This window comes from Clarias gariepinus, chromosome 6 (assembly GCF_024256425.1).
Source record: "Clarias gariepinus isolate MV-2021 ecotype Netherlands chromosome 6, CGAR_prim_01v2, whole genome shotgun sequence".
Taxonomy (NCBI): domain Eukaryota; kingdom Metazoa; phylum Chordata; class Actinopteri; order Siluriformes; family Clariidae; genus Clarias; species Clarias gariepinus.
Genome location: NC_071105.1, coordinates 1,413,759 through 1,427,132, shown reverse-complemented (window position 1 = coordinate 1,427,132; position 13,374 = coordinate 1,413,759).

The following is a 13,374-nucleotide window of genomic DNA, read 5'->3' as shown; positions in this document are numbered from 1 at the left end:
GCAAGCACAGGCAAAGAGAAACACACCGGTCAAGCAGAGAAGCGGGATTCCACTTGTTTTAGCACATTAAAAAAAAAAAGGAATGCAGCCGTAAACACATGCCAGTGGGTGGTGCTGCGCCTGCGAGCCTGGTTGGTTGGGCCAAAGTCAGAGCAGAAGCAGAAGGAGGGAATGAGTTCACCCTTTGCTCTGCTCAGTAGGGTGGGGCTGCGCAGCGCTTGTCTTACACTTATGAATGACTTTTTTCCATGAGCTCTAGCCACTGTAGAATGAGAAAAAAAAAGCACACTGTAAAGTCGACATGCTGCATTTAAGGCTTTTAACACCATTTTCAACTACTGTTATAATAATAATAATGATAATAATAATAATAATAATAATAATAATAATAATAAATTCATTAATAATAATAATAATAATAATAATAATAATACTTATTATTCAGAAGAGAAATCAGAGAAGTTATAACTAGCTTAAATTAACACGCATGCTTGTGTTCGAAATAAAAACGTTTTTTTTTTAATGCACTTAACATGAAACTGGATGAGGAGTTGTAAAGGGCGGGGTGTGAATAAGTGTGTGTGTGTGTGTGTGTGTGAGAGAGAGAGAGAGCAAACTCATACAGCTTGTCATAAGTGATATTTAAAGATGCAACAGCGATTAGATCTCTGGACCTGTACTGTAGGAATGTTTCATTAACTCTTCTTCATCAGTGGGACCCCTGAGATTCTCTCTAGGATCTGTATCGCATGTTGTTCATGTCTCAGGATTGGGCTTGGGGCACAGATCAGCGCACACTGGACCTCAGCGCCTGGTACATTCGAGCGCTCGTGTCCGCTTGATAAAGGTCGTGTCAGGCCTGGTACTGTACTCGGGGAGGGTTGGAATCAAATATAAAAGCGAAATGCTTCAAAAACATGGAAGCAGACCGCGGTTTAGAGTGTGACATCATCACCAGTACCTGCGGAAACAACATTTCATTTAAAATATCAACCCTTTTAAGCATAGTGTGAAAAACGACTGTCTCTGTACTGCCACTTGCTGCACCGGAGGATGTACAGTAGATACGAAGGTCTACTCGTGTACTGAGCGATAATAGCACACTGAAACAGATTGGTAAAGTATAAAACAAACATGATAAGTGTGAAAAAGCTTTGTAAAGAAACATTATGTTTCTGTAATGTTCTTCACGCAGATGGTTTCTGGTTTAGGCATCAGCATCAAACTGATTATGACCTTGCGAGCTTGATCTGATCTCAGCTGGTCCTGGACTTGGTCTTAACACTGGTGTGCCTGATTATCCAACCCGAGCCATGAGAACACTTATGACCCTGAGGTGTGAAATCTGCACACACATGAAAATTAAAGACTGGCCACCTTTCTGTTAGGGGTGTTCCACTAGTGGGCGTAGTTCCTTGTGTGTCAATGCATGTAAACTTTCTCTGATGATGTCAGTAATCATGTGAAAGGTCTGAAATGAGGCGTGGTGAATCACTTTTCATGCTCACATTGTGAAACGTCTGTGGTGACGAGTGTGTCTATGTCGAGTCTCCGCTTGCTGCTCCTGGCCAAGTCTTTTTATTTTCTAATGATGAGCAAACACAGGTCTCAGGCTGAAGCTGCGAGTCTGGACTGGCTCCTCGGGTCAGTGTGGAGAGAGTGAGAGAGAGAGTGAGCGGTGAGATCATTGTACCTGTCGTTCTGCACATGAGCTCATGTCTTCATGAGAGCTACAGGAGGCTACGCCATCATACTAAACACTGTCCTGCAGTAACTATCAGGGTTGGGTTATTTGTCATGTGGATAACGTGCACATGTATTTCAGGTGGTGAAACAGTATAGCATGGAAGAAAAACACAAACGTGTTCACTACAAGTCATTAAGCACAACACGTGAAAACATAAAAAACTAAAACAAACATGCACTTTGGACAATAATGCAAAATATGTGGGTGTGTAACTTGTTCCTTTACTCTGACTACTGAGGTTATAATTAAGGTAAGTATTTAGGTGTAGCTTTAATTAAATAGCTGCAATACTAATTAAGTCAAGGTCCTTACAAGGAACGTAAGTGTGTATATTTCTAGTGAGTATTTGACGAGCGACAGGATTTTCCCTGAATGCTGGTTGCAGATTAAACATTTTTTTTCTTTTTTTCTTTTATAATCGTTCCTATATGAACCTGCACTGTGACCTTGACATTACAGTCACGGTAATCATGCAACATTAAAACTGGTTACTGCTTTCATCACAAATCTCTTCCTCACAATCGATGAAAATAAAGGAGCTGCAGATTTTTTCTCATTCCGATTTGCTCCTGGCCGCGCCGCCGAGAGATTTCTCAAAGGTTTAATTGCACATGCATTCTCACCTGATCCAGAAATGTGGTCCGACCAGGTGTCCGTCCTGGAAAGATTTAAATTCCTCAGCTCTGTCTATGCCCACACCCATCATGCATCACTTTAAATGTTTGATTTGTGTGAGAAAATGTAAAACATGCTAGAAATATGCGCGAGTATTGTATAACAACGAGACACATTCATGCAAAAAACATTTTAATGGAGAAATTTCTGGTCACTTTGATGTAATAATCAGTAATAATCGAACGTCAGCTCGGTCAGTCTGTACTTTCTTCTCTAAGGATGTGTAATTATCCTGTATATATGCAGCTTAACAAACCCCTAGGCTTTATAAAAAGAGAAGGCTTGTAATGTTTAACCACCTACGCCAAAAACACTGACGCTTCACTTCTGAAGAAAGCACAAAAAACAAAACTACACATTCACTCATAATGTTTAAAGCCTTACAATGCTTGTTTATTAGTTACTGATTTGTTACACATTATCATAACCACAAATTAGCAATGTGAGTACACTTTCAACGGGAAAAAAGTGCAATAAGTGGTGAGGAGCTTACTGTAGTACACTTTACTAAGGAGAAGTGCGGAGGCTCCCATTCATCCGGGTCACTCGAGTTCTTTTAGTCTGGGGAGCTCTTCATGGAGTTAGCTTTGTTGATCTCACAGGAGCATTATCATTCAGGAACAGGTTCAGGTCTAGTTCAGATCTCGGCCACGAACCACATGCAGTATGGGTGGATGGTCAGGGGTGCAAATACTTTCGGTCTTTCTTAACTTACATGCATTAGGGTGCGAATTAATCAGGGCAGAGATTAAAGTGTTTAAGGATAGGGATGGAGTGTTTAGATGCTGTTCTGAAGAGGACAGCTAACAACGCTACAGATGCTACACTAAGAACTGCCGTCTCACTAGCATGTGCATGTTTATTTTGAACTAGCATGCTTTTTTAAACTTATGGCAACACACCCGGCTGAAAGTCAGAAAAGACAAACATTTCAAGAAAAAAAAATATGATTATGTATTTATACTCGGGGAAAGTAGCTAGCCTGGATGTGGTGCTCAGCTCGGAGCACCCAATGCTAATCCTTTAGCTAGCTTCCTTCCAGTAGTTTCCATTTGGCTTGAATGTTCCTGCTTCTCTTCTAGCCTACATGATAAAGGCGTGGATTTTGAACTGTACTGCTGCAGATCTGCACAGCACTGCATCTTAAACACGGTTATCCTTTACACCTGGGTCTGGAATGTACTTGCAAGAACGATGTAAAATTCCAGACAGGCCCATGAGGAACCTCAAAGTTTATAAAACCTCCTGGTTGTGGATGCCACGTCGTCGTCATCCCCCCCCCCCCCCCCCCCCCCCCCCCCCCGTCCTATATGATCTCAGGCCCGAGGCACAGCCTTACACCCGGACCACTCGTCACGCATGCAGGTGTACAAGTCTGTATATGTGCATCACAATTATGAGCTCGTGTTTCTCTGACTGGTGGAGCTTTGTGACTTTATGAGACTCGACTGACAAAGCGTGTGTGTGTTTTACAATCACACATTTAGCAGAGTTTGATTGACAGCTGGAGTAGGGTGTTGTTTTAGTTCTCTCCTTGGCCCGACAATGCCTAAAGGTTAAAATGAGTGCACGAAAACAAATTGATATTTTACTGCATTTAATATCGATAAGATAAACCTCAACATTTATGCATCATTGATGATGTCAACTTGAAAATTAACATTAAAATGAGTTATAATAAGTTTATTTTATGTTTAAACAAACTTAATCTTTTATCAGCCTGTCTAAACTATAACCTTAATTATTAAGAGTTATTAACTACTACTAAAGATAACTTAATTTAGGGTCTCTAATGAACACTCAGTGATTATAAGTGTTTGCCACCATTGATGAAATGCTTCTGTTCAGTTCTGGATTCTAACTGGCTGATTATAACAGCAGCTCTGACAGGAGCAGTTAGGTATAATATGGCTATGCAGTCATGGAGGGTGTTACTCTTTTCTGTTTTACAGAGAGTTTTAGGACGGAGGAGGATTTAGAATGCTTTGTAGATAACAAGCTCCTTTTTTAATTTAACAACTTTAAAAGAGAAAGAAAATGCAGAGATGCTGGTGAGGAAGAGAGGGTTTACAGACTGCCTTCTCACTGCCTTTTCGCTCATGGTTGCATACCTGTTTATGTCTCCAAAAGCATTATCATGTCTGTACATGACCGGGAGGAGATCCAGCACTTAGTGGTATGGTCTTCAGACAATAACCTGGAACTCAACACCATGAAGACCAAGGAGGTCATTGTGTGTTTCAAACAAGCTGGCTATTCTCTCATGCTTCTATTCACATCAACGGAGCTATTGTTAAGCATGTAGCCAGCTTTAAGTTCACTGGAGTCCACATCTGGTCCTTGACCTATTCTCTTCTGATTACATTTACATTTAGGCATTTGGCAGACGCTCTTATCCAGAGCGACTTACATTTTTATCTCATTATACATCTGAGCAGGTGAGGGTTAAGGGCCGCGCTCAAGGGCCCAACCTGGTGATTGTGGGGTTTAAACCTGGGATCTTCCGAACCGTAGTCCAATGCCTTAACCACTGAAGGATACTGAAAAACTTTGACCGCTGTACCATTTTAACAATCTGCGTCTCAGTGTGCTACTGCGACTGCATCACTTCAGACCTTAAAAAAAACCTTAAAGGGTAAAAATGCACCATCCAAAACTTGTACTGTATCATTGCACTACAGTACATCCTACATCATACAGTATACACACAGTCATATGTACATACAGTATGTACATCATGTTGAGCATGTAATCTTCTTGACATGTCTCCTCTCTGCACAATTAATGTTTGCACAGCTTTACTGTATATTACTATATATACCCCATCCTTTTTACCCACCGTACCTTCTGTACATACTGTAAGTCACTCTCACTCCTGTGCATATGAACCCATACCCTTACTGTTTATTGTAAATAGGCCACATACAGGACTGTAGATGCTAACTGCATTACATTAGCTTTATACCTGCACTTTGCAGAATGACAATGAAGGTAAATCTAGTGTAATCCAATCTAAACACTGATTGGTTCCATATTTCTGTTTCTAAAGACTTTTATACCTAGGTTTATAGACATTTATAAGACGTTTGCATTAAAACGCATCCTGAAGCCAAAGCTACTTTCATAAACTCACTATCTCAGGTTGCTTACTGTACACCTACAACCTGTATACATAACCCCTGTGTATCTATACAGACAGCCCAAAAGTCAACACATACCACATCACCCATTGTGACAACTTTATTTGTACATTTAACACACAAAATAGGCTTTGAGAAAATAAGGTGATGGTTTGGCTTTAAGAACAACACAGGTATCGTGCTGAGAATGAGTGTTGTCCAGCACTAAGACATCTTCAGAAAGCCCAGGGTTTGACCAGCTCGTGATTGGCGATGATAATGTTTTTCAGTCCAGTCTTTCTATACATAAGCAAAGATGTGAAACAAACAGATCATAATACAGAGAATTAATTTTTATGCGTAGATTTTATCTTTAAGTGTGTGTGTGTTTGTGTGTGTGTGTGTGTGTATACTCTGTTCTCCTGAGGCAGAGCAGAGAGACAGATCGTGCCGGACTCGTTCGACAGGATCCCTGTCACATGCCTGCACACAACCTGCTCTGTACTTCAGGGTGTGGTCCCAGTCATAAAACTGTAACTCAGCCATCGCATCTGAACGTGTGATCTTATTACGACAGGCTTGAACACAGCAGCCTAGAAAGTAATGGCACCCCATGCATGGGATTAAAATGAAATAAAATTATGTCATCGTATAATGCATGCATCTTATGTAAAAATTAGCATCCCCCCCCCCCCGTTTAATTCTATGTTCAATTTTTGTCTGAAAATAGAATAAAAATCATCTAATCAGATAAAAAACAACATATCACTTTTTTCCTATGTGCTTTTATTTATTTTACATAGGAAGAAGCCAAGAAAAAAAAAAACATGTGAACAATACTAAATACCCCTTACTGCCGTGTAAGTTGCAGCCTGGTGCTGCTAATCATCAGCCCTTGATTAACTGATCATCAGCAGGTGTGCAGAGCTCTATAAAAGCAGAAGTTTGCTGCTTTAGAGCATTCAGGTAGATGTTGACACAATACCAAGAAGAAAAGGCGTGAGCATGGGTCTTAGAGAAGCAATTGTTGCTGGAGATCAATGTGGAAAGGGTTATAAAAACCATGTCCAAACTAATTGAAGTTTTCTGAGAAAGATTATTCACAAGTGCACAGTATTCAAGACAGTCACCAATCTGCCCAGAAGTGGACGTCCCAGCACATTCACCCCAAGGTCGGACCATGCAATGCTCAGAGAAATACACTAAAACCCCAAGAGCTACATCTCAGACCCTACTGGCCTCACTGAGCACGTTACCATGAAAATACCATGATTGGCTCAATGGGTACAATTTTCCCCAGATATTTTAAATTTGTGCCCCATTAAAAGGTGATTTCCCATTGAAGTTTGTTTGCTGAGACCAAAATCGTTCCAGGAACAGTGTGGTTTAATAAACAAAACAAAATTCCGCTCAGGTACAAGGACTGGACTGAAAAATGTTTGAGAGACAAAAACTTGCGAAAAATCAGAGCCAGCAACCCGGAGAACTATTCCTCAAGATTACATAAAAATACAAGTGGGTCTAAATCTGGCACTTGGGAAGCAAAATATAAAGGAGTGAGCTGGGGTCAATACTTTTGCACAGGAACTATTTAAAATTTTTGTAATAAGAACAAATTGCTTTTTTTTTTTTTTAGCTTTATGACTCATTAAGGTCTTTTCGTAACTAGACTTTTATGCTAGTTTTGAGATTCCTAGCCAAAAAAAAATAAATTGGCTTACCTCATTGGGAGATTTTTTATACAGTACAAAAAAGTACAAGATTACATTTAATAATTTAATAATATTTGGCTCCTGTCTAAGAGTGCTGTATTTACCATGTGACTAGAGTAGGTTTGACCGAGAGATGACAAATAAATACAATTATCCGCTCTGATATTGTGCGGGGAGAAAATAACTCCCAATCTTGACTGGTTGCCATGAATTTTTTGGCGGGAAACACATGCTAAAGCACTTATCTGACCACAAACAGGACGTCCTGTAGCTAAGTATAAACATTCGCGAGGAAAGCATTGCTTTAGAAGTTCTCTCCATGCAGTTAATCACCAGCTAATGTGTCAGAATGAAGCTTAAATGATGTTTTCTCTTTGAAATCATTCACTTTGTAGCAGCATGGCGAGTCAGAGATTCAGGTATAAATATATTGCAACAAAAATGGGAAAATGATCACAGTGCAGAAAAAAAAAGGAAGATATCTAAATGTAAGACCATGGATCAGTACATAGCTCCGCCCACATCAGTTTGCCCCCTGCAGAATTGGGAGATATCATTAAAAATAATTAATTTGATTTGTTGCGTCACATGTTTACAGACGGTATGCAAACATGATTAGACAGAAAATATCATTCATTCCTATGAAAGTCGAGTCTGGCCTAAATATGATCACATCTCTGGTTTATAGCATGTTGCTACATAATTTGTGTTGCAGTGTACTTGTATGGATCAGTCCCAAGTCAAGGGAATCCCAAGGGAATGTAATAATGATTAATAGAATCCTCCCGATGGTGTCAGGTACCTGGAGTCGACCCAACAGCAGGTTGTAAAACAGATTTTAAACATAGAGGGACTCCAGTCTGGGAACGTTGGATTACAGTATTTAAGAATGATGAGGTGTCACAATGGTTGATGCTGACCGCTGTTCTCTGAGGACTTGTGGCTGCAGTCGTTCCTTAGTTCAGGACTGGAGTTTCCCACAGTCTACCTGAGCCTCCAATAACGAACTGGACTCCATATTAACTTAAACACATTTCCTGTTATACTGAACTTCCAGCCTCCTAACACACAGTATGACTGCAGATCAATCCCTGTTATCCGTTATTACCTCAAATGAGGATGGGGTCCTTGTCGAGTCCGGTTCCTCTTAAGGTTTTTCCCTATAACTATCTCAGGAAGTTTTTACTTGCCTCCGTCGCTATATAATTTGAATTAAATTACATACTTAAGAGGCTTTGATTGGATAATTACTGGTGATTAATATGATTCCGCCGGCAAGTTTATTTAACCTTAATTGATGCTTCATTTGATTGAGTAGCTTCTCCTTTCTTAAACAACTATGTGGGATGACATATCCCGTCATCAGAAGAGTCATATTATTGTTCTGCATCAGACAAAGAAAACAACTAAGTATATTACAAAAATGATTGAAAATAGGTTAAAAACATTATTAAACTCTGGAAGGGTAGTGCTGAACCCTCAGCTTTACAGAAGAAACGTGGTCAGAAATAAAAGGTCAGAAATAATTGTGAATCGAGATAACTTAAACACTAGGTGAAATTACATAGTAAAAAACGGCAAGTAGAAACCAGAGGATTGGGACTGAACATTTACATTTAGGCATTTGGCAGACGCTCTTATCCAGAGCGACTTACATTTTTATCTTATTACACATCCGAGCAGTTGAGGGTTAAGGGCCTTGCTCAAGGGCCCAACAGTGGCAACTTGGTGGTTGTGGGGTTTGAACCTGGGATCTTCCGAACCGTAGTCCAATGCCTTAACCACTGAGCTACCCCTGACCCCAAAAATGATTGCTGTGAACAGCTGTGTGTCCATAAGAAAACCACTTGAAGGTGAGACTTGATCGGGAAAAAGGCTTCAGTTTATTAAAGACTGGACTTTGGAGTGATGGTTGATGGTCATGTGACCTGATGAGTCCAGACTGACCCTATCCCAGAGTGATGGGCGTGTCAGGGTGAGAAGGGAAGGACATATTGCATATCATGCATAGTGTCCACTGTACAAGCCTCTGGAGACAGTGTTATGATCTGGGGTTGATCAGTTACTCAGGTCTAGACTCAGTAACGTTATGGGGCAATAAAATGAAGTCAGCTGACCACCTGAATGTACTGAACCACCAGAGGATCACATCTATGGAGCTGTGTTTCAAAGAAATGTTTTTGCTCATTAAGCCACACAATGACCTATTAATTATTAAAGATATAAAAAAAAATAATCTAACTTAGGCCATGACCCAGTGAGAAACAGGTGCAGATGATGACACCCTTCATTACTACTAATATAACGACAACAGAGGATAAGGGTACCCGGGAAGGATGAAGAATTACTATATATGCAATAATATAATAATGAGCATTTTTTATGATAAAAAGTCAGTTTGAGCGAATATTGAACAGCTGTGAGTCAATTCAAACTCTCAGACCCAGACAGAACATAAACAGAATAACTAAGGTGTGTCAATTAACAGCTGCGACGAGCATGAACACGGGCTGGAACGATAAATCACCTGCCATGTGACATCGCTCTTAGTCTTCTTTGTTCATTTGCAGTTTGGACACTTCACTCTCATCAAATCAGGGCTTTTAGTGTTTTGCAGAGAAACTACCACTTACAAAGTAATTTAGCTGTGAGGCAAGTAATTAATGAAATATTTAAAGACTTTCTGGTATCTGGTGAAAACCAAATCAATGTGTGTTGCTGGAAAACTGTGGGCATGGGAATTGTGTTAATACCTTCAGTTGATGCTCATTGCTTGATTTATATCTAGGAATGGGATAAATCTTAAGATACGATATAGCATAATTTTTGGGCACATCAGCCAATTAGAGCTCTAGAATTGTAGCTTCATTCCTGAGCTCCACTTTACTGCAAATAATTACAGTTTAGCAAATGAAATATTCTGGAGTCTAGCCAAAATGATTTCGTAAAATGTGTTTACAATAAATTAAATATAAGATTATTAAGCTTATTTGTAGTCAATTCTTACTAAAATTGTAAGCAAAAAAAAAAAAAACATCTGGTACTACTGGCAGATAATTTTGCTTCTTTCAAGAAATAAACTCTGCCAAATTATCTGCCAATAAAACAATAATATTAAAGAATAATAAAGAATATTTCACTTGCTAAGATTTTTTGCAGTGTATGTTGTGTATGAAGTTCACAGGTTCTCCAGTTTTCCACATGGGTTTCCTAAAGGTTCTCTGGTTGTCCACGGGGAAGTGATGATGCTATAATGACCTTAATTGTGAATGAGTGTGTGAGCGATAATCAGGGTGGATTCCTGACATTGGCTCCGACTTCAAAACCTCATTAGATAAATAATAGGTGTTATTTTGTGTTGTTGTTTTTAACAGACTTAACATTTAAGTTTGTGTTTGTATAATGTGTGTGTATGTATATATATATATATATATATATATATAAAACTGTTGAATCATTACGACCGGTTTTGAATTTGCTGACTTTGATTTTAATCTCAGAATACAATATTGACACAGATTGTGTTCTTTCAGGAACCTGGTCCTGGATGCCAGTGGATATTAAACAATTATGAGAAAAGTGCACAGAATAATTAGCCTGTGACTCAGAGGGTGCAGCAATACAAAGTGGAAATATTTGGTGAAAGCCTGCCCGTTGTGTGAAAGGAGACTTAGACTTCAGTCAACCAAGCCAAAAAATGGTGACACGAGATCTTGTCATAACAGCGCTGATATGCCAGGGGTGTGGTCACGGCCAAGCCTTCAAACGCAGTCATTTTTATTAGGGATGATTAAGAGCAGCGCTAACAGTTCAGGTGTATTTAATGCTAGGAGCACGGGTGTGCCTCAAACACTCTTACATTATCTCTTCATTCAATTCGGGTTGCTCCGATGATCTCAAAATCCCATTTGCTACTGCCAGATGAGACTTGCATCAATTTTGCTATGAAATGAAACAGCAGCTTGGCATGAGACAGAAATTTTGATCCAACATCTAATAAAAAAATAAAATAAAAAAAATAATAAAAACAGAAAGGGTGCTATTACTGAGTATTGGAAACGATTGATCCTGCTGTCATTTTCTCTTTGGTTTATCCGCTCAGTTTAGTTCGCCTGCCTGCAAAACGTCTTGTAAATGTTGGTGCTAAATATAAAATGCTAATTAAGGGCCTAATTTATGCCCTTACAACTTGCATACTTGTACATTTCTTTTATCCTATGGGTGGTGTTCAAGTCAAAGCGGGACTTTAGATTTTGTGCAGAATAAAAGAACACAGTTCTTAGAGTAAAAACTCCCTTCATGTCTCTATATAATCCCCTGCTACACTAATGCTCTTATCCCAGTGCGTCACTAGTGCTTGGACACCATCAAGGTAGAAAGTTTTCTCAGTACGCCGAAGCCACTGCTCAGGCCAGAGCCGGATTGTCTGCTTAACTTCTAAAACGCTTGCCTCCCAGGAACTCCTTTAATGCTGCTTGCAAGTATATGGAAATGGCTTGGAGCGAGGTCAGACTGTATGGGGGACGTGGCAGTAACCCCCAGCCGAGTTCCTGTAATGTGCAAGTGGTGTTGGTGAATGAGTGTGTGTACAGTACAGTCCTCATAGACAAGATTAATTTCTTCCAAAAGTTTCGACATGATATTTATCACCTTTCAAGGGAATGTGTGTGTAGTGGGCTCCAAACCACCTCGGCCACTCATGGACGTAAAGCCAGAGCTAATGAAGTAGAAATGTTAACGAGATCATTGGTCTTGACATTTTTTCTGAAATATAAATAATATTAGATTTAAGAGTGTAAATACACAAATGTAGCGCAATATTAATAATGTGAACACTGGACAGTGGGGTGGAGGGGGGGGGGACCATTCATGGGCATGGTACGAATAAATCGTGCCTAAAACAAACAGCAATTAATCGCTGAAATTTTCTTAAATAAAAATGAACAATGCAGATTATAAGGAAATGTAGGAGGAAACATGGTTCGATTCTCTAATAGTTCTACAGAATCTAGAACTAATATGTCTAACATGTTTATTTATAACTAAAAAAGCAAATGACTGCATGGATTTTTCAATAGTTTTAGGAGATCCCTCTGCCACTGCTTGTGCTGCCGCCTGTAAATGTTAAGTAGTTGCACATCTGCTCGTACAGCCTTTCATGCCAGGTGAATGCTTGTTAGTGCACATATAAGAAAACCCAATACAGGAGGTTTTAAGGTTCAAGGAGAAGTTACTGTAATTTACTGTTACTGTAATTCACTATATTCACTGTACAGTGAGTAACGATTCCTTCAGTGCACAAAAATACAATGTGCATTAGAGTATAGTGTCAAAGCCTATGCGGTATGTTAGCTACATAACCCACATTTCATAAGCTATACTTATATCTTGGCATGATTTAACCTGCACCGTACAATCAGTGCCTTTGTGTGTGTTCGTGGGTGTTTCCAAAAAAAATAAGTGCCCTGTTTGCCAGAATGAGTTGAAAGCACTTTGTCATTGTCAATTACTGAAATGCTTAAAAAAATCAAACAAACTTTGAGAGAGAGAGAGAGAGAGAGAGAGAGAGAGAGGAGCAGCAACAAAAACGCTCTAATATGATTCAGACTGGACGAGCTGTGCAATTACAGAATCGCATGCTTTCACCACTTTTGCTGTTGCTTTCATTGTTTGGCCTCCATAGCAACTGCCTAGTATGGGAGTGTGTACGTGTGTGTGTGTGTGTGTGTGTGTGTAAGAGACTTCCTGTACAGAGTAACACAGTGAGCTTTCATCCAGTCTGTGTTTATACTCTCCCTGGAATTAAACCTCAGGACTTCCAGAGTGACTCACCCCCAAGTGATCCCACAAATCCAGCGCAGCACTTAGCACAGACATGTTCTGCTCTTGAGTTCAGAATTCCCTTCTTTCATTTGAAAGATTTGAGATCAGGCCGTCATTTGGAATGCAAAAGGGTGCAGGGAATCCTGAAGTCCCATGAACCACACGCCATGCTAGCTGTTTGGTAAATGTTTAATCGTGTGTGTTCAGGATGTTTGGGTGTGGCCTCAGCACAACTTTTCACTTCTCAACACCAGCAGAGGTGTAAATGATCCATTCTTTCCTTAGATGTAGGCTAATT